Genomic DNA, 22,527 nt, shown 5'->3' on the forward strand with positions numbered 1-22,527 from the left:
GCTCGCTCCCAGCATCTGCAATGGGGCTGAACCTACAGGTACATTTTAAGTGGTTCCTGACATGATGGGCAGAGGAGAGGTAAGTAGCCAGCTTTGGCTGCTCCCGTGACCTTCTCAACCAGGGCTTGGTTCTCACACGTTCTCAACATTGTGACCCCCTGAGTGACTTTTCTCAAGGGGACTTCCCAGACCACCTGTGTGCTTGTTCTTGAAAAATGCATCAGCTTGTCCTTCATTCACTCCCTTTGGGTAACAGAACCTCCCTCTGCTCTCTCTCTTTCTCTGAACTCCTAGCTCAGATATCTTCCTCCTTTCTCTCTGGGAGGACAGACACAAAGCAGCCCTTTGTTTAGGGCTTGAAAGCTCAGTGTCTCTTTTCACCTAACTGGAAGGAAGTATTTTTCCATTCACTTCATTTTCTTACTGGAATTTGCTAACTGAAGCTGAGTAGCTTAGTTTGCACACAAAGTTGTTCATTAATTAACAGCCTCCAGGCCAGGTTGTCCTTATCAGGACTTAATATCTAACTCAGCACTGGCTAACCCAGAAAGAGTGCTGGAAATTGCTGGTAGTTACTGCTACGATGGGAAAGGACCTCCAAGGTGGGAACAATTGTCTTTTCTCGGCTGGAAGCTATTCTGAAGACTAAGACCCTTCAAGGACTGTAACCTGAAAGGTTTGGGGATCCTTGACAGAGATCACGATGGCCACCACTTTGCCAGTTTCTTGTAACAATGAAGTGAGACAAATGCCTCAGGATTCTGAGAGACAGAAAATAGTAAAAAGAGGGTTCTTGAAATTATTTTTTTTCAAGAAGTCTTTTTTATTTTCTACTCAAGAAAGCCATAAGTAATTTCCAGCTATTGCCTCACTGGTTTCTCCATCCACTACTATCTGGTTGTGATAGGTAGAATTTTGGATCCAAGATTTTTGCACTCTGATATTATTCCTGAGGTTATGCTATATTAATTGGCAAAAGAGACTTTGCACAGGTAATTAAGGTTACTAATCAGTTGGCCTTAAAATAGGGATATTATCTGAGTGGGTCCAATGTAGTTATGTGAGCCATTAAAAGCTAAGGGCAGAAGAGAAAGGCAGAGAGATTCCAGGCATGAGAAGGATTCAGTGTGCCGTTGCTGGCTCTGAGATAGAGGGGCCATGTGCAAGGACCAGGGAGAGGCCTTTTGAAGCTAAAGCAGCCCCCCAGTTGACAATCATCAGGGAAACAGAGACCTTAGTCCTACAACTGCAAGGACCTGAACCCTGCTGACAACCTGAATGAGTTTGGAAGTGGATTCTTCCCCAGAACCTCCAGAAAGGAATGCAGACTTGCCGATTTGACTTAGGCCTTGTCAGACTAATCAGAGAACCCAGTGGACCTATGCCGCATGCTGACTTCTGACCTACAGAAACTGTGAGACAAATATGTTGGTTTAACCTTCAAAGTTGGTGGAAATTTGTTGCAGAAATAGAAAATGATTACATGGGGTTTCTGTGTTTCTGTTCAAAAGGTGTGGGGAGTGAAGACTCTCCTTTCTCAGGAGGAGCTGACTAAGCAGTGGCCTTCATGGCATGGCTATGTGGGCAGTCTGGTCACTATGCTCAAAGTGGGGAGGTGGTTTGGCTTTTTGCTCTGTAATCTAGATCTGTGCAGTCCAATACAGTAGTCACTAGCCCTAGATGGCTTAAACTGAAATGTACATGAATTGAAATTAAATAAAATTTAAAGTTCGATTCCTTGGTTGTACTAGTTATATTTTAAGTGTTCACCATGCCTCTGTGGCTAATGGCTACCGACTTGGAAGGCACAGATATAGAACATTTCCTTTATTGCAGAAAGTTCTATTGGATAGTTTGGATCCAGATGGTTAATAGTGACAACACCCATTTGCATCTGTTCTTTTTCTCATTTGGGACTGAGAGAGAGAGCTCCTCTACTCTCTCGTAGAATTATTACAAAGCAGAATGCAGGCCAAGGGAAAGAACTTGGCTTTGGGGTTAGAAGACCTGAATCTGAATCCTGTATCCCCATTGCTGTCTTACCGCAAGCTAGTTAATGAACCTTTGTGAGCTTACTTTTTTTTGTTTGTTTGTTTTTTTCACCTGGGATACAGACGACATAATTGGAGGCTAACGATCTCTGATTCTTGGGGTTGTTGTAGGGTTGTTGTGAGGATGAAAGGAGGGAATTGTCTTAAATTGTCACAGATTGTTTGGGACACAGGAGTTGCTCAGGGAATAGTAGCTAATGTGGTTGCTCACACACGTGTCAGCCCCAGGTTCTAACAGGACAGACTGTTCATCCAATACCCTGGCCAGAACCATATGTGGCCTTGTCTCCATTTCCACCTCAATCACCACTCCCACGGCCAGACCCCCAAATAAAGCATTTCAACAATTTCACTCCCCACCCCAGACCCTACAATTTCAAACACCGTACTCCTTCACCCCTACCCAATACGTTCCTCTGAACATCTGATTCCTTATGAGTCTCGAATAGCCCCGATTCCTCTAGTCCATTATCTCACCAGGGAAATAGAAGCAGCCAGAAAAGAATGTCCACAAGCTCCTATCACTATATCTACCCCTCCTTCTGGTACTGGTGCACGTGGACTCTGCCTTTCCTCCTGCTGTGATGGGTGAGTCAACCTCACCACCTCTGCCCTGGATCCTGCCCCTCTTTTCTCCTCTAGAATTGCACTCTCCTGCATCTAGAATCCTTCTCTCCTGCATCTTTCCTTTTCCCCCTTTCACTGGATCATTTCCATTGCATCAAATACACCTTAATGCTTCTCATATATAAAAATCCTTCCTAGACCCCTATCTTTCTTCAGCTGCTACCTCTTTTCTCAGCTCACTTTACTTTGGCGTTTTCTCATCCCCTTGAGTTCGAAATGTCAGAGTGTCCCCGGGTTTGGTCCTCAGAACTCCACTCTTCTCTGTCTACACTCATTCCCAGGGGAGGGACACAGATCCATGGCTTTAAACACCTTCCATGTGCTGTCAAATTTGTCTGCCCAGCCTGGACCTCTCCCCTGACCTACAGACCCATATCTAACTGCCTTCTTGACATCTCCAAGGGGAACTCATTAGGCATCTTAAACTTAGTATGTTCAAAAATGAACTGTTGATTTTCAGCCCCAATCCCCAAATCTGCTCCTCCCATAGTTATCCCTGACTCAACAAATGGAACTCCATTTAACGGAACTCCATCACTTGCACACACTAAAAATTTCAGTTTCTCCTTGGTCCCTCTTTTTCTCTTACATACCTCATCTAGTCCATCAGAAAGCAAAGGGAGCTCAAGAAACCTGAAAGGCTATCTCAGCCAGGCCAGAGAAAAGTCCCAAGTCACCAAAGAATACTCCCCTCTAGTGACTAGAATTTTTACACGACCCGGGTGTATTCAGCCTTATTTGGCAAATCTCTTTGCACACTTACCACACTCCAGGCAATGTTCTAGGTGCTAGGGATAGAGCAGTGAACAAAAAGTTTCATGGAGCTTACCTTCTACTGGAGGCAGACAGAAAACTTGTCTGGGTGAGGGGACATAATAGGGTGGCAGGATGCTGTTTCATGTAGGGTGCCAGGTAAGCATAGATATTTAAGCATTAAACATGGTGCACAGTGCAGATATCTGGGAATAAATTATTCAAGCAGGGGAGGAATGTGCCAGGGGTCCTAAGACAAGAGCATTCTTAGGATGTCCTAGGAGCAGCTTAAAGAATCTGTAGAGTACAGTGAGTAAGGAGGATAGTGGGGGGAAACAAGATTGGAGAGAGAGCACGTAGTCCTAGCAGCCCAAGAAAGACATGTGGGCTTTTATTCTAACAGATAGGAAGGCAATGGAGGGTTTTGAGCAGAGGTACATCGTGATCTGATTTATATTTTAAAAGGATCGGTCTGACAGCCAGGTGAAGGATGGACTGTGACAGAGAGTGGAAACTGGGAGAGCAGTTGGGGGCCTATTCCATTAATCCAGGTGCAAGAAGATGGTCCTTGAGTTAGATGGTTACTGTGGAGGTAGCAGGAAGTACTGGATTTAGAATTTGTTTTGAAGGTAGAGCTGACAAGGTTTGCTGAGCACGTGGTAGGAGCACAATTTATATCTGATAAGTGATGGAATCACAGAGTGTTCTGGGGTGAGGCGGGACTTCTCCCCTAGATGAAACATCCCGGTCGTTGACACCCCGACCCTTTGTTCTCTTTCTGAGCTTGTCTGCAGCCATCTGATGACTCATACTTTGTTCCATGTCCCCTGACTCCAGGGAGGGGTGGCCTAAACATTGAACAAGAGGATATTATCCCTGGAAAATATTTACAACTCTAACTTAATAAATAAGGATTCTGGATTATTTGTAATTCTCTTGCCAATTTTCTTTAGTTAGACCATCTCTCTCCCTGCTGCTAAAAGTTGAGTTCCAAGTCTGAAAACTTGAGGCCCAAACTCTGGAACATGGTGGTCCCACATGGTCCTTTCACATCTGTGAGCCCATTCTGACCCATTAATTGGAATCCTTTTTGAGAGGTTTCTCTCATTTTAGCAACACATGCTTCTTATTACTCTTCCAATTCATATTGTTAAATTTCTAATATGTGGAGTTAATATAATTGGGAGGAAATCCATTAATCCTTGTCAGAGATTTATAGAGCTCTTCTTTACTTCCAAGTCCTCCTCTTCAGTTCCAAGGGCAGCAGTGAGGCCCAGCAGAGCCAGGACAGGGTGAGACAAGTGAGATGCCTAGGGTGCAACGTTTAAGGCGGCTCTCACTCCCAGGGCCACGTAAGTGCAGAGGGGGCACCTGAGGACAAGGGCTTCCTGAACGAGGTGCTCCGGATACCTCGACTGCCTCACCAGTGCCGGCCCTGCCACCCACAGAGAAGCATTTTGGTTTATTAACCAGGCAGCTGTAGCATCAAGAGCAAGACCAGTTCCCCACTGTTTGGCCGTGACTGTGCAACAGAAAGCTGCTCTCAGAGAAAGCAAATGGCGTGGAGAGGACCCATGTGCTGGGAAGCTCTGCCAATCTAGAAATGAGAAGCAGTGGGAAAATGGTGACGAACATTATGGAGTTTTGCTTCACAATCAACTCTACAAGCCACTGACATTCCATTTGTTGAGGGCTACTTGGCTCTAGTGATCCTATCTCTAGCATTTTCATCTTGCTTGCAGTTCCTCAGATACAGCATTTCAAAAACGTTTATTCTCTACTATCTTCTGCACCTTCTTTTCACGTGATAGAAATTAACAGAACAAATAACGACTGCAGTGCAAATGCTTTGGACAATCAGGTAAGGGCTTATTTTTGAGGTTGCGTTAACAGATTCCATTTGCAAAACAAGCCCAAATTAACTGAGTGATTCTGAATTAGCTCTTTAGTTTTTACCCTTAACCACGGATAATGCTGCTATGAATTTCAGTTATTTAGAGGCAACATTAATATGTGTGAAACAAGAACAGCGATAAAGACAGAAAGGAATAAATTACTTGCTGCAAGACAGAATGACATTTTGACTGGCACAGAGATTTTTTTTTTCCTTCACACACTTTGTGCTTTGACATTTCACTTGGCACAAACATTTCACAAATTCTTGACCTACTCTGATGTACTGTTGTTTAGCAATTGCTGACATGACATGTTTTAACCTCAAGCTCACTGGATTCCAAATGTTACCTCTTCCTGTCAGTCAGGGTTGGATGACCTCCAGAAAGCAATCCAGGCAAAAGTCTATGTACCTAGGAGGTTAAGTGTATTTGCTCAGAATGGAGAAAGAGTAGCTTGAAGTAGGAGTTGGGGAAAGGGCAGGAAAGGCGGTATCCTTCAGGCAGTTGTGGGGTGAAAAGAGGCAGAACACAGATCCCTAGGGAACCTTAACATCTTGAGAGAGACAACAGCCCCAAACATAAAATATCTAGGAATAAACCTAACAAGAAATAGGTGGGGCACATATGACAAAAATCTAAAACTTAGAGATAGAAGAGATTTAAATAATTGAGAAATACATTATTTTCCAGAGAAGGAAAATTTTATCATATAAAAATGTTACTTCTCAAATTACTTTTTAGATATTACTTGACTGTCTCTAGGCTCCACTGTCTGTGTGTACTGGACAGAGGCCACGTCCTTAGTCTTACCCAGATTTTGCCACCTTACTAACTTCTACTGACATCTTCTTACAATGCTCTGCTTGATCTCCTTTTTTTTTTTTTTTTTTTTAAGGACGCTATCATTTAGAAATGCTTTCAGCTGCAAGTAATAAAACAACTTCACCAACAGTGGTTTAAATAATAAAGATGTTTCATCATCTCCCATCATTGGACCATGGGTAGGCAGTTCCAGGTATGAGTAAGCATTGGCTCACTCAACAAAATCACCAAGGACCTAGGCTTTTTCTAGGTTTTCATTTTTTGCCAAGCTGGGAAAATTGCTTTTGTTGGAAGAATCACAGCTCCAAGCATAATGTCCACACATAACCATGTTCAGGGCAGGGAGAAGGGGCAGGGGCAAGAGGAATTTCTTTTCACAGGGCTGTGTCTTTTTATCAGACAAGACGTTTTCTAGAACCACCCCCAGCAGCCTTCCCCTTCCCCTCATCACCCAGAGCTGGATCACGTTGCCTGCCATTCTAGACCGATCACTGGCCAAGGGGGACTGCAACTGCCATGATGGACCTAGACCAAGCATGACTCAATCATGGATGCTGGGAACATGGCTGGCGGAACAAAACTGTGGTCCTGTTAGCTATGAAGAAGGGGACATGCTGTTCGGTAGGCAACCAACAACATTTGCCCAAAGAGGCAATACTCACAGGCATTTGAGAGAGGCCCCTTACAAGAGCACAGCTCTGCTGGCTTCTCCACACTCTTTGATCTGCAAGGCACACTCTCCTTAGTGGTTGTTCCCGGCCCTCAGAGTGTTCAAGCTGCAAGGCGGCCTGCAGCAAGGAGGGCAGAGTGGCCTTCTCAGCAGAGTGCACCGTGTTGCCTGGATCCCACAGTGACGTTCCTGTGACCAGTCTTGCACAGGTGCTCACGGAAACAGCTCCTGCAGCTTCTGCCTCTGGTCCCTCTTCCATGTGACTTTGTGGCAGACCCTGCAGGTGGGCTCACTCAATATCCTTTCTCATCAGCCTTCTCCCACTTCCATTCCAAAGGCTGGAAGCTAAACATCATTTTGTAGCCTCCTTTTCAGGGGAGGGTAGTCATGAGTGTGACAGTTTGGGGTAATGCTATGTAAGCAGACATTTGCTAGGGGTTTCTGGAAAAACCTTTCCTTTCCTGACAAAGGCCTCAGGTTCCATTTGGATCATAGGGCTACTTAAGTTTAACAAGATCTTAGTCAAAGAATTAATGGGATTTTTAGGGGAGAGGACAGCAAAATCATTATAACATTTATCCGGAAAAAGACACAGTGAAAATAGCCAGAAATTTCCTTATTGTTTCTTCCAACGCTTTCACGACTTGAAAAGACTTCTTTTTGTTTTTCTTCATTTTGTTTTTTGAAAAGACTTCTTAATTCTGATTTCCATACAATATTTATCTTATTTTTTTCTTGTTTCATTTTTTACACTCAAAAAGACTGTGCATCAAAAATCACCATAAGCAAACTTATGAAGCAAGCAACAAACTTGGAGAAGTTTCTCTGTCTCAACATGGTGGCACAGTGAGCATGATACTAGGTGGTGGGGTGACAGCTAGTGCTACTGGAGTATGGGGTGTCCTTTATTCCATATTATCATCCCCCAATACTACTATTGTTACTTATCTCCATTTTGTTAATGAGGAAATTAGGAAGTCAGGTAACTTGCCCACAATCAAGTGGGACAGAATGAAACCCAAATCCAGGAATTGCTAATGATAAGACGCCAAAGTCTGTATCTTTTTTTTTTTTTTTTGGTGGGGGGAGGTAATTAGGCTTATTTATGTATTATTATTTTTTAATGGAGGTACTGGGGATTGAACCCTGAGCCTCAAGCATGCTAAGCATGTGCTCTACCACTTGAGCTATACCATCCCACCTCAGAGTCTGTGTTCTTTCTACTACACCCCACTGCCAATGAAATCTTAACTGAGAGAAGGTAACTTTCCAACTGAATCAGAAATAATCAGGGGAGTAGGGCAGAAGAGGGCGATTTGAGAGACATGGAGAATAGGAGGGGAAAAAATATATTAATGGGGAAAGATGAAAATGAAATTTATCTAAACACATAGTCCAAATTGGGTCTAGAATCATCAAGAATGGGCAAGTAGGAAGGTTGGACCCCAGATCTGTGTTGCTGGATTGAATTCTTGGTCACATTTAGCCAAGGCAGTGTATGATGGAAAGTCTAGACCTTTTATATCCAACAGATCTTTGTTGATCTCCTTTCATCACTGACTAACCACATGTCAAAATAAGGATAAAACTGAATCCTTAAGTAATCCAACCACAGAGTCTGTCAGATCGCAATTTTCTCTACTCCAAGGATACTGAGCTCTTGCTCCCAGTGTTCTGATTCCTGCTAAATTGTGCTCCCAGACACCAGTGCTATATCCCAGAGCTACATTTAAAGCTGTAGGTACGGCAGCTTTTGTTGCCAACAAGAACCCCATAAGCATAATTTTATTCTGGTTGGCAGGTATCCATCCAAACTCCATGCATTAAATACTCCACGTTGTTTTCCTTGGCTTGATATTGCATAAAGATTGCAAGATTGCACCCAGAGCCATCCAGAGAATAGTATTTTTATAGGTGTATTATATTTAAATAGCAGTGGCCATTGTGTATCGAAAAGGCAAAATGTAATTAAATAAAAATGATTACGCTCACCAGGGCTAATTTCTATCAGTCCTATTCATACAGCTGAATAATAAAATCCACGATGGAATAGTTCCATTTAAAATTAATGTTGCTCAATTTATGGCCAACTTTTCAAAATCTTAACTTCAATCACTTTCTTACTCAACACAATTATAACCATAAATAATTCAAATTGATTAAATTTGAAAATGAAAAATTCGATTTATAAAAGGTCACAAAGCACAGTAAAATGTGGCAAATTTCTAAGTACAGATCAGATAGCACACGGAAATTGGCTTATATTGTTTGCAAAGAAATTCTTAGTACAAGTAATAATATATCATAACACCAGCTTATCAAACTGATCAATTGACAGAACTGAAGATTATCACAATAGTTTTTTTCATAAATAAAAGTGACTGATATGAGAATTTTTAAATTATTTATCCTCTCCTTATATTTAATAATGAAAGATAACACTCAATTAAAAATACCATATTCTTTTCCTAGTTTAGTGTATTTGCTTATTATTTTACAATTGCCCTGAGGTACTGCTTACATGTCTATAAAAGCTTTAATTTTGCTACAAACCTTGAAATTAATTTGGAAACAATTTGATGTTCAATTTTTCAGTAAACAATTAAAGAAACAAGCAGGTAGAACTAATCACAATACATCAGTATGAACATATTTAGTGAGTGTGTGTGGGTGGAGAAAACATTCTTTCTTCAGATGGTTCTTAAATGTTTGTAATATCATATTTAAAAATGAGCACACATATCAAGGCAGTTCCTGGTACATAGTAGGTGCTTAGGAAATGTTTGTTGTATAAGCGATTAACACAATTTACCAAGCAAATAAGTACACATCATGTCATAGACATACTGTCTAAAAGTTATAGAATTTTAACATTAAAAAAGGATTCTAGCGGGGAGGGTATAGCTCAAGTGGTAGAGCACAAGCTTAGCATGCACTACATCCTGGGTTCAATCCCCACTATCTCCAATAAAAATCTTAAATAAAAATCCCAACATTAAAAAAAATGTATTCTAATGATATGTGGCATATTTACTGGAGGAAGTAGGGCACAAAGTCCTCAGACAAATGTTACCCCACAGCTGTTTTTCACCCCTATTTTTTTATTTGAAGGATAGTTGATTTACAATGTTGTGTTAGTTTCTGGTATACAGCATAGTGATTCAGTTAAACACATATATACATACTCTTGTTCATTACAGGTTATTGTAAGATATTGAAAATATTTCCAGTACTATACAGTAGGGCCTTGTTATTTATACATTTTACATACGTAGTTAGTATCTTCAAATCCCAAATTCCTAATTTATTCCTCCCCTACTTTTCTCCCTGGTAACCATAAGTTTGTTTTCTATGTCCTTGAATCTGTTTCTGATTTGTGAATAAGTTCATTTGTATCATTTTTTAGAGTCCACATATGAATGATATTATATGATATTTGTCTTTGTCTTACTTCACTTAGTATGATATTTTCTAGGTCCATCCATGTTGCTGCAAATGGCATTATTTTATTATTTTTTATGGCTGAGTAATATTCCATTGTATAAATATACCACAACTTCTTTATCCATTCATCTGTTGGTGGACATGTAGGTTGCTTCTATGTCTTGACTATTGTAAATAATGTTGCTACGCACATTGGAATGCATGTATCTTTTTGAATTAGAGTTTTCTCTAGATACATGCCCAGGAGTGGGATTGCTGGATCATATGGTAACTCTGTTTTTAGTTTTTAAAGAGACCTCTATATTGTTCTACACAGTGGCTGCACCAATTTACATTCCCATCAGCAATGTAGGAGGGTTCCTTTTTCTCCACACCCTCTCCAGTGTTTATTGTTTGTGGACTTTTTAACAATGGCCATTCTGACCATGTGAGGTGATAATCTCACTGTAGTTTTGATTTGCATTTTTCTGGTAATTAGTGATCTTGAGCATTTTTTCATGTGCCTGTTATTCATATGTATGTCTTCTTTGGAGAAATGTCTATTTAGGTCTTCTGCCTATTTTTTGATTGGGTTGTTTGTTTTTTATGTTATTGAGTTGTATGAGCTGTTTGTATATTCTGGAAATTAAGCCCTGTTGGTTTCATCATTTGCAAGTATTTTCTTTCAGTCCATAGGTTGTCTTTTCATTTTGTTTATGGTTTCCTTTGCTGTGCAAAAGCTTGTAAGTTTGATTAGGTCCCATTGGTTTATTTTTGCTTTCATTTCTATTGCCTTGGGAGACAGACCTAGGAAAACATTGCTATGATTTATGTCAGAGAATGCTTTGCCTAACTTCACATCTGTTTTGTTTGTTGCACAGCATGTCAATTTTAACCAACTTTTCCAGACCCCCTTCCATTTCTGCACCTGTGAACTTAAACTCAAATATTATTAGAAAGGCTCTATCCTTCCCTTTGGGAAGCCAAGTTTTTCACTTCTTATTTTAGAAAGAATCTCTGTTGGATTAGATGCACTTGTACAATTTTCTCTGGCTTTTCAAAACTTCTTATAAAACTTCTTTCACTGTGGGCCCCCAGCCCTGAAAAAACAGTCTATACTCACTTCTACCTCCATCTTCCAGTTTATCCTTCTGCTTCTTAGTGGATCATAACATTTTGGTTTCCTGCATTCATTTGAACTCTCTCTCAAATCCATGTAATTTTGTCTCATGCTTCATTTCAAGTGTTTAGTGACCATCCAATCAATCCAGTGGTGTGTTGATGTTATTAGAGTTTAAAAGGACTTCCTTTATTTTACTAGCCGCATTGGCCTAATAGATGTTCTTGTTTGAGACACAGAAGGCATCACTCCCACGGGGGGGGGGGTCATCAGAGACCACAAGGGTCCCTGAGTACAAAGGGCCCTGTGGTGGCTGGGGAAGGGATGGGGTATAGTGAGCAGGGTGGGACACTGGAAACATCTGAGGAGTCAGCCACGAACAGCTTACATCGATTACTTCAATAGAATTTACTCAAGACTTTTACTTTGTGGAGAGGACGGAGTGTGGACACGGGAAGTGGCACATTATGGAGTACTTGGCTTCTGCCTCTTGGCGTCTCTCCTGAGGACCCTGGGACACCCTTGTAAGTGCGAGACAGTGTAGTCCTGCTCTATTCACACCCTATGTACTAGACGCTGAATTGTCCATCCATCCTTTTCCCCATTCCCCCTTCCTTGCCGGCCCACCTTTATTTAGGCATCCATCTCTCCTCCCCCAGCCCCCACAGACAACTCCCTCAAGGAAGCTGACCCTCCCTCAGTTCCAGGGCTGGGCCTGATTGGCCCAATGGGACTCTCATCCCCTTTGCCAGGACTTGGGTGATGAATGCACACGTGACCCAATTTGAGTCAATGAGGTTTACCGTGACTTCTGGGGAAGGACTTAATTTCCAGGAGAGGTCCTAGCAGCCGTTGGCTTTCCCTTCCTACAGCGTTTGTTACTCACAGTTGTGAGGCCAGACTGTCTGCAGCCACCTTGCCTCCAGCCTGAGGAGGAAGCAAAGCACAGAGGAGGGCAGCGTTGGAAGATCAAGGGGGTGAGTATATCCCTGCTTTTTAATCCATAATTTGGGAAGGCAGTCTTTGTCCTTTCCTTACCTCCTTTCCCTCCATGAAGGGGGATTTTAAAAACACGTGGTAAAGCATACACAACATAAAATTTTACCATTGTAACAACTTTCAGTGTCTGATTCAGTGGCATTAAGTACATTTGTGTTGTGATGCAAACATCACCACTACCCATCTCTGGAATTTTTCCATCATCTCAAACTGAAACTCTGTCCTTATTAAACATGAAAAGGGGCTTCTAATTTGGCTGGATTCCAGGGTGTATACTGGGCTCTTGCTTCCTGGAGGAGGAAGGGTGTTTGAATGTCATACACGTAGGAGTAGCTTTCTCTCTGGCTCTTCCTTCTACCCACATAGAAGGAGGATAAGCCTTCCTGGAGGAGACCTGGGCATCTTGTTCCCCCCTCTTCTGCTTCCAGGAGAAAGTACTGAGAGAAGGCTAATGGTTGATTAGATGACCAAAAAAAAAAAAAAAAAAAAAATCATTCGTTGTTTACCTGAAATTCGAATTTAACTGAGCATCCTTTATTTTTATTTGCTAAATCTGGCATTCCTAGGTGAGGAGAATGCAGCTGATTGAATTTGGTAACTGGAGGCCTTAAAGGACCCTTGGCAGCAACAGTGGACCCCAGTGCCTGGCAATAAGGATGTAGCAAGGAGCTGGCTGTCTCAGCAGAGACTCACACGGGGAGAGGATTGTGGACCCAGTTGGCAGTCTGCTTCCTCATTCCTGCTGTCAGGATGGAACATAAACTGCACCTCACACCCCACCTGAACTTAGATTGTGGGTGGCGGGGGGAGGAGAACAGAGAGAGAATCCTTAACTGGTTAACTATTAATCCAAAAAGACCTGAGGGGGGATTAAACCATGAAAGTGACTAGTTATTCCGCACTGGCAAGACTGAATAGGAATGAGAACTTAAGAACTAAGTTCAGTTATAAGGTAGTAAAGTCACATTTTCACATCCTAGTCTGTGAGTGAAAAACTAAACCTGCTACAGATAAAAAAATAGGACTGACGAGATTGTCTCCAAGGTCCCCTCTATATCAACAGTTCCGTAGCTACAGAGATGAGGCTTGAGGCCATGAAAGGAAGAGACATGAGTTAGGTGAGGGTGGGAGTATTTCAAAAACCCCTACTGAGTGCCTGGTTATAGGAGAGCCAGGAAATAAGCCTGGCTGGGAAGACGTGGAAGGAAAATCATTACCATTGTGCATTTAAGCTGTCCTTGTGTTTTGAGTTTGTTACTTCTTAAACATTTAAAGTTGAGCACTTGCTAGAGTTAATGATTATTAACAGTGAGAGGCAGCTGATTTATGCCGATGAAACTGATTTAAGAGCTATTTTCTTAAGAGAACTATGAATGGGCTTTCTAGGGAATCAACTGGTGAACAAACTTATTTTTACAGGGAGAGCCAGAAAGGACTCTTGACCCAGGAAGTCTGAGGGCCGAGAGAATTGTTGCAGAGTACACTGCGTTTAGCTTCCTGCCTAAGCCGTCTGCAAGCACAGCGGATTCTCCCTGCTTCCAAAGAGGGTGAAAGGCTTCATCTGGGGCTCCCCAGCCCCCACAGAGGGGGTGCCTAGACAGTAGGGAAGACACATGGAAGGCAGGAAGACAGAAAGAAAGGCTTCCTAAGAGAGGAGGGGGCTTAGTCAGTTTCAGGTGGCTTGAGAGAAAAACAGTGATCCAGTGGAGGTGTTGGTGGAGGAGAAACATCTCTACCTGGGGCCAAGGAGGCCCCCCGCTTATCTGTAGTCAGAGAGCAGGCCATGCACTAGCAGGAACAGGAGCGAGCAAGGCTGATCCTACCCAGTGAGGAAGAGGTGAGTCATAGAGGTTGGTGAGCAACTCCCTTTGGGGTAGCTCTGTGGCCTGATGCAGACAGCAGGGGTGAACGGTCATGCTGGAGCATGTAGGCAGGCAGGAGGTGGCCAACACCCACCAGTATGTATCAGTCCTATTGATCAGTACTCACACCTACAGATTTATATATAAAGGGGTGAGTAAGGCAGAAGAACCCTGCCACATATATCTTTATCGGCTTTGAAGGCCCTTATAAAATACATGGTAGGCTAAGAGTTAAGATGGGCAGGGGTCATAACTCATGTCACCCTCCATTGTAAAAGTCGCCACTTGAGGAGTGAAAATTGAAGTATTGGTATTAAGTAGCAGGCTTTAGTTTCCTAGATTGTGGCTTTTGATACCAAAGCTTCTGGCAGAGATTACTGAGTGCTTTGCACTAAATCTGGGAAGACTTGTTTGACAGGAAACGCCTACCTAATTGAGAGATTCCACCCCAAATTGGTCAGAGTGGGGAGAAATTGGTCTAATACTACCATGAAGTCAAGCATCATGGAAGATAACCACTATAGCACAAAAGGAATATGAAATCAGAGAAATTTTCAGGTGGAAGCCTTCAGTAAATGGGTTAGAAGCAGTGTTCATAGGCTTTGAGATCTAGTCAGAAAGGTGCAGAATCAGGGAAACAAGCAAAATGTATTCAACATTTTTACACAGTGAGGTAAATATAATCCCACAGATATGAAGTGCAATGGGAACCACTGGCTGGCCCAGGCCTGTCATACCCATGAGAAGAGCGTCAGGAAGGCTAAATCTCAGAACAAGCCGAAACTTGTGGGCAAAAAGGCTAAAGACAAGTAAAAATTTTTTTTTTTTTTTGAAAGCAATGTTTGGAATAAGAAGTACATGGAGGGTATAGGCTTGCTGTTTGGGAAATTAAGTGCAATATTTGTAAATGATTAAGACTAAGAGAAAATATAGAATTAAGGTAGTGGATCAATTGCTTATAAAGAAAGCATGAAAGTTAAAAGACAACAGTAGAAAAATTAACTAAAATTACAATAATTAAAGGATGCATAAAATAAAAGGATGTAAAATGTGTCATCAAAAGTATAAAAGTCAGAGGAGGGGTAAAATGATAAATCTTTGGAATGTGTTTAAATTTAGTTACGACCAGCTTAAAACAGGTAACTATTTATGTAGAATGTTATATGTGAATCTCACAGTAACCACAAGGAACTTATAGAAAGTACACACACACAAATGAGAAAGTAATCTAAACATAACATTAAAGAAAATAACCAAAACACAAAGGAAGAGAGAAAGAGAAGAAGAAAGGAACAAAAAAGAACTACAAATACAGCCAGAAAACAATGAACAAAATGGCAATGAGCACATACATATCAATAATTATTTTAAGCGTAAATGAACTAAATTCACCAATTAAAAGACAAAGAGTAGATGAATGGATAAAAAAAAAAACAAACAAGACTCATCTATTTGCCACCTCCAAGAGACTCACTTCAGAAGAAGGAACACACCTGTCTGTCTGAAAGTGAAGGGATGGAAAAAGTTACTCCACGCAAATGGAAATGAAGAGACATGTGGATTAGCTATACTCATATCAGACAAAATGGACTTTTAACAAAGACTTAATGATAAAGATGTCAATCCAGCAAGAAGATGTAACATTTTTTTAATGTATATGCACCTAACAGAGGAGCACTAAGATATATAAAGCAAACATTAATGAACTTAAAGGGAAAAACTGAAAGCATTACATAATCATAGGGGACTTTAACACTCCACTTACACCAGATGGATAGATCCTCAAGAACAAAAATCAGTAAGAAACATTGAATTTAAATAACACAATAGACCAGATAAACTTTATATATATCTCTCAATAAATTCAAGAAGACTGAAATCATATCAATCATTTTCTCTGACTACAATGATATTAAACTAGAAATCAATACAAGAAAAAAAATGAGAAAATCACAAAATATGGAGATTAAACAACATACTACTGAACAACTAATGCATCATCAAAGAAATCAAAGGAGAAAATAAAAAAAAAACCTAGAGACAAATGAAAACAGAAATATATCATACCAAAATCTAAGTGATGCAGCAGAAGTGGTTCTAGGAGGGAAGTTCATAGAAATACAGGGCTACTTCAAGAAACAAGAAAAATCCAAAATAAACAAGCTAACGTTACACCTGAAAGAACTAGGAAATGAAGAACAAATGAAGCTCAAAATTAGTAGAAGGAAGGAAATAATAAAGATTACAGTGGAAATAAGTGAAATAGAAAACAATAGAAAAAAATCAATGAAACTAAAAACTGATTCTTTGAAAATATAAAAAAATTGACAAATTTTTAGTTATATTAACTAAAAAAGGGAGAGAGAGGACTCAAATAAAATAGGAAATGAAAGAGAAGTTACAACTGATAACACAGAAATGCAAAGGATCATAAGAGACTACTACGAACAATTATATGTCAACAATTGCACAACCTAGACAGTAAATAAATTTTTAGAAACATACAATTTTCCAAGATTGAATCATGAAGAAATTTAAAAGATCTGATTACCAGTAAAGAGGTTGAAACAGTAATCAAGAATCGTTCAACAAACAAAAGCCAAGGACCAGATGACTTCACTGGCAAATTCAACAAAACACTCAAAGAATTAATCCTTCTCAAACATTTCCAAAAAATTTAAGAGGAAGAAAAACTTCTGAACACATTTTACAAAGCCAGCACTACCCTGATGCCAGAACCGGACATAGACATTGCAAAAAAAGGAGTTACAGGCCAACGTCCTTGATAAACACAGATGCAAAATACTTAACAAAATACTAGCAAATTGAATCCAAAAATACATTAAAAGGATCATATAACACAGTCAAATGAGATTTATTCTGGGGATGCAAGGATGGTTCAACATCCACAAATCAATTATTGTGATATATTGCATTAACAAAATGAAGGAAATGAAGGATAAAAATTATATTATCACCTCAATAGATGTAGAAAAAGCATCTGACAAAATTCAACATTAATTTTTGGTGAAAAGCTTTAACAAAGTGGATACAGAGGGAATGTACCTCAATGTAATAAAGACCCATGAATGAGAAGCCACACCTAATGTGTGTCCAACTGTGCTAAACATAACATTAAAGAAAATAACTAAAAGCTTTTCATCTTAAATTGGGAACAAGACAAGGATGCCTACTCTCACCACTTTTATTCAACAAAGCATTGGAAGTCATAGACAGAGAAATTAGGCATGAAAAAGAAATAAAAGTCATCCAAATTGGAAAGGAAGAAGTAAAACTGTCATATTTATATGACATGATAATAAATGGAGAGAACCCTAAAAGCTCCACCAAAAAATTGTTATAACTAGTAAATGAATTCAATAAAGGCACAGGATATAAAATCAATATACAGAAATCTGTGGCATTTTATACACTAATAACAAACTATCAGGAGGAGAAATTAAGAAAACAATCTTATTTACAATTGCATCAAAAATAATAAAATACCCAGGAATATATTTAACCAAGGAGCTGAAAGACTTGTACACTGAAAACTATGACACTGGTGAAAGAAATTGAAGAAGACACCAATAAGTGGAAAGATATTCTGTGTTCGTGGACTGGAAGAATTAACATTATTAAAATGTCCATACTACCCAAAGCAACCTACAGACTCAATGCAACTCTTATCAAAATTCCAAAGGCATATTTCACAGAACCAGAACAAATAATTCTACAATTTATACAGAACTTCAAAAGATTCTGAATAGCCAAAAAAATCTTGAGAGAGAAGAACAAAGCCAGAGGCATCACACTTACTGATTTCGAACTATACTACAGAGTTGTAGTGATCAAAATAAAAAATTTGTACTGGCATGAAAACAGACACACAGACCAAAGGAACACTGAGAGCCCAGAAATAAACTCATACACATATGGTCAATTAACTTACAAAAAAGGAGCAAAGAATATACAATGGAGAGATCATCAATAAAAGAAATTGAGAAAACTGGACAGCCACATGCAAAAGAATTGAAACTAGACCATAATCTTACACTATACACAAAAATCAACTCAAAATGAATTAAAGAGTTGAATGTAAGACCTGAAACCATAAAATTCCTAGAAGAGAAACAGGCAGTAACCTCACTGGCAATGGTCTTAGTGATGTTTTTGTGAACCTGCCAACAAAGGCAAGGGAAACAAAAGCAAAAATAAACAAGTGGGACCATATCAAACTAAAAAGCTTCTGCACAGCAAAGGAAACCATCATCAAAGCAAAAGACAACCTGCAGAATGGGAGAAAACATTCACAAATCATATGTTTGATAAGGGATTAATATCCAAAATCTATAACAAACTCATACAACTCAACAACAATAAAAACCCAATATAAATGGGAATAGGACTTGAATGGGCATTTTTCCAAAGAAGACACACAGATAACCAACAGGCACATGAAAAAATGTTAACATCACTAATTACTAGGGAGATGCATATCAAGACCCCAATAAGATATCATCTCACACTTATTAGAATGGGTATCATCAAAAGGACAAGAAATAACAAATATTGGAGAGGAAGTGAAGAAAAGAGAACCCCCTTGTATACTTTTGGTGAGACTGTAAATTGGTATGGCCATGACAGAAAACAATATGGAGATTTCTCAAAAACTTAATAAAACTACCATAAGACCCAGGTATTCTACTTCTGGGTATTTATTCAAAGAACATGAAAACACTAATTTGAAAAGATATATGGACTCCTGTGTTTATTGCAGCATTATTTACAATAGCCAAGATAGGGAAACAACTTAAGTGCCCATCAATGAATGAATGGGTAAAGAAGATGTGGTATGTATACACAATGGAATACTACTTAGCCATAAAAAGGTTTAAATCCTGCCATTTGTGACAACATGGATGGACCTTGAAGGTATTATTCTAAATGAAATAAGTCAGAGGGAGAAATATAAATACCATACGATTTCACTCATGTGTGAACTCAAAAAAGCCAAAACGTGTGAACAAACAAAATAAAACAAAACAAACTCGTAGATACAGAGATCAGATTAGTGGTTATCAGAGGGGAAGGGATTAGGTGGGTGAAACAAGTGAAGGGGTCAATTGTATGGTGATGGATAGTAACTAGACTTGTGGTGGTGATCACTCTGTAGTGTGCGCACATATCAAATTTTAACATCTGAAATTAATATAATAAATAAGTGGTTAATCCTAAGAGGAGAAGTAGAATTGAAAGGTAAAGTTGGGGGTATGGGAAGGTTTAAACTTTCCTTATTTCTGTATTATTTGATTTTGTTACCAGAATATGTTTTATGTATAACTTAACTAAAAGATATTCTTAAAATATATTTAAAAAATTGATCAGGCAAAGCACAATGAATTTAATAGTTCACTTTGAAAATCCTGAAATAAACTAATGCTTAGTTTAAAAAAAAGCCCAAGGGAGAGTATACTGTCTGACTGTTGTTTCTGTTTCCTCCAACAAGAGCATGCTTTTCAAGCTCCATAGAGCCCACTGATGCACAGAGGAGAAGGAAAGATAGGGGAGGAGATCCAGGCTCCAAATACTTACCTGTCAGGGATGCTCACTGAAAAATTGTTGTTAATTAACTTGGTGCAAAAATGAGGAATGGTAAGCAGATAAAAGACTTATTTTTACACAAAGGGATTTAAGTTCTTGTTTTAGAAGTTTCATTTTATGTGGACTATCCTCTCGTAGCACTCTCAGGAGTATCTGCTAAGCTTAATGGGCTGTCTTGTCCCCTGGCCTGCAAACCCTCTGGATGCCAGGTTACAGAGAAAGACCATAACAGGGTTAAACCTGCAGATTACAGAGCAAGGTCAAAAGCCCTGCCAACTTCCCATTCTCAAAGGTAGGTTCATGGAGCAGAAAAGGCGGGCAGTGGGAGGTCCTCTGGTCCTGGGAGCAGGGGAGGGAGCCACCATGTCATTGTCTGCTAAGCTGACACCTGTTCTCAGCAGGTGACTCAATCACTAATCCCTTAAAATAGCAGCTTGTTTCCTAAGCATTCTGAGTTCCTAGAGTGAAGAAGAAGAAAAAAAAACACTCATCGATGATTTCTTTTGAAGAGCCATACATTGTCATAGTATGAAATTTGGGAAAATATTTTGGAAAACACACAGAATTTAAAAATCAACTTTGAACACTTGAAACTAACATTGTAAATCGACTACACTTCAATAAAAAATAAGAAGGGATAAACTGGCCCTTCGAGATTTGTAGATACTGACAGGTATATGTAGAATAGATAAACAAGTTTATACTGTATAGCACAAGGAAATATATTCAAGATCTTGTAGTAGCTCACAGTGAAAAAGAATATGAAAATGAATATATGTATTTTCACGTATGACTGAAAAATTGTGCTGTACACCAGAATTGACACAATATTGTAAACTGACCATAACTCAATAAAAAAAAAGAAAAAAAAGAATTAAAAAAATCAACTTTGACCTTATTTCTAGAAATAACCTCTGTTAACATTTTCTTTGATAATGTTTATTATTTTTCTCTAACAATAGTAGAATGAAATAAAACTGCCTGTTTGTTATCCCACAAGTGCTGATATTTGATGTTTTTCCTTCCAGTGTTTTTTCTTCATACACACACACACACGTAAATTTTAAATGAAATGAAATCATATAGTATGTGCAGTTTTATATCCTATTTTTACACTTAATATTACATCATGGGCATTTTCCTTATCAGTGAGTGCTATTCAAGAATGTGATTGTAATTGGTTGTATGCTGTTTTACTAGATGAATCAGCGACCATTCATTTAACCCTTACCTCAGTGTTGGAGTTTGGCTTGTTTCTAGTTTGTTACCCTTTGAAAATAACGCCATTATAAATATCCTTTTATGGAAATCTTCACTTAGGACCAATTTCTAAAGGTTGAATTTCTAGGTCAAAGACCATGGACATTTTTAAGGCTTTTGATACATATTGTTGCCTTGTCCTCCAGAAAGGCTGCATCCTTCACAGCCCCCAGTGGGCAAGTGAGTGCCCACTTCTTGTCAATTTCTGCCAGACTTGCACTTTCTGCCTGCGATGCCTCCCTGCTTTGTGCAATCCCATCCCACCACTGCCATCTTGTGTCCTCCCTATGTGGCTTTCCTAGGAGAGAAAGGACACCTGGTCTTTGGACTATTCGAAACACTCTTCCTATATTCCCCTAAAGACTGTCACTGCTCTATGGTTATTTCTGTGTTTGCTTTGAGGTGGTGTGGAGTCCCTTCATTTTGACCAGTTGGGTGGATCCTACCTGTCCCTCTGCACTCAGCTCACACCTTATCTCTGCTGCAAAGCTTCCCCTGACACTCCAGCCTGGTTTAGGAGCCTCTCCTTGGTACTCCCCTCAGTCTTTACCTGTCAAAATTCTTGTCACATTGTACCATGTGCTCAGCTGTCTCCTCTCCAGATGTGAGCTCCCTGAAGGTAGGGCCGGGTCTTTTCCCACTGTATCTTCAGTGCCTGACACTGTACCTGGCAGACGTGGCTATTCTATAGATGCTGAATAAATGCTTACTTTATTTAAACAATTCTTGAACATTCACCTCTATTTCCTTACCCTGTATTCTATCCTATTCCCCCTAAATATTTACAGAGAGTTTTTCTAATTGTATAAGAATCTCGTAGTTCTATTTATCTTATTTTATCCTATTTTTCTAAATTTATTGAGGTATGATTGACATACAATATTGTGTAAGTTTAAGGTGTACAACATGATGATTTGATCCACTTATATATTGTAAAATAATTGTCAAAATAAGCTTAGATAACACATCTATCACCTCACATAGTTACTATGGTGGGTTTTTTTTTGGGATGAGAAATTTTAAGATCTACTTTTTTAGCAACTTTCAAGTATATAATACAGCATTATTAACTCTAATTACCAGGCTTCACATTAGCTCCTCAGTACTTATTCACCTTATAACTAGAAGTTTGCACTCTTTGACCAACAATACCTAATTTCCCCACCTCCAACCCCAGCAACTACCATTCTAGTCCCTGTTTCTGAAAGTTCAGCTTTTTAAGATTCCACATATAAAGTGAGATCATACAACATTTGTCTTTCTCTGTCTGACTTATTTAACTTAGAACAACGCCCTCAGTTTGCATCCATGTTGTTGCAAATGGCAGGATTTCTTTCCTTTTTATAGCTGAATAATATTCAATTATACATATATGTATTTTTCTTTTTCCCTTTATCCATTCATTCATCAATGGACACTTACGTTGCTTCCACATCTTGGC

At 39.5% G+C, this 22,527-nt stretch overlaps 1 long non-coding RNA gene across 2 annotated transcripts; it reads left to right on the forward strand.

The window, feature by feature from the left end:
* Positions 1-563: 563 nt before the first annotated feature.
* LOC106729359 lies at positions 564-15,543 on the forward strand. Of its 2 annotated transcripts, XR_004322906.1 has the most exons (4): positions 564-1,414; positions 11,767-11,885; positions 12,234-12,338; positions 12,927-15,543. It is a non-coding gene; the product is annotated as an uncharacterized LOC106729359 (long non-coding RNA). The 2 variants fall into 2 exon arrangements; XR_001365761.2 differs by lacking the exon at positions 564-1,414 and having other exon boundaries at positions 11,011-11,885.
* Positions 15,544-22,527: the final 6,984 nt, after the last annotated feature.

This window comes from Camelus ferus, chromosome 1 (genome assembly GCF_009834535.1).
Source record: "Camelus ferus isolate YT-003-E chromosome 1, BCGSAC_Cfer_1.0, whole genome shotgun sequence".
Lineage (NCBI taxonomy): Eukaryota > Metazoa > Chordata > Mammalia > Artiodactyla > Camelidae > Camelus > Camelus ferus.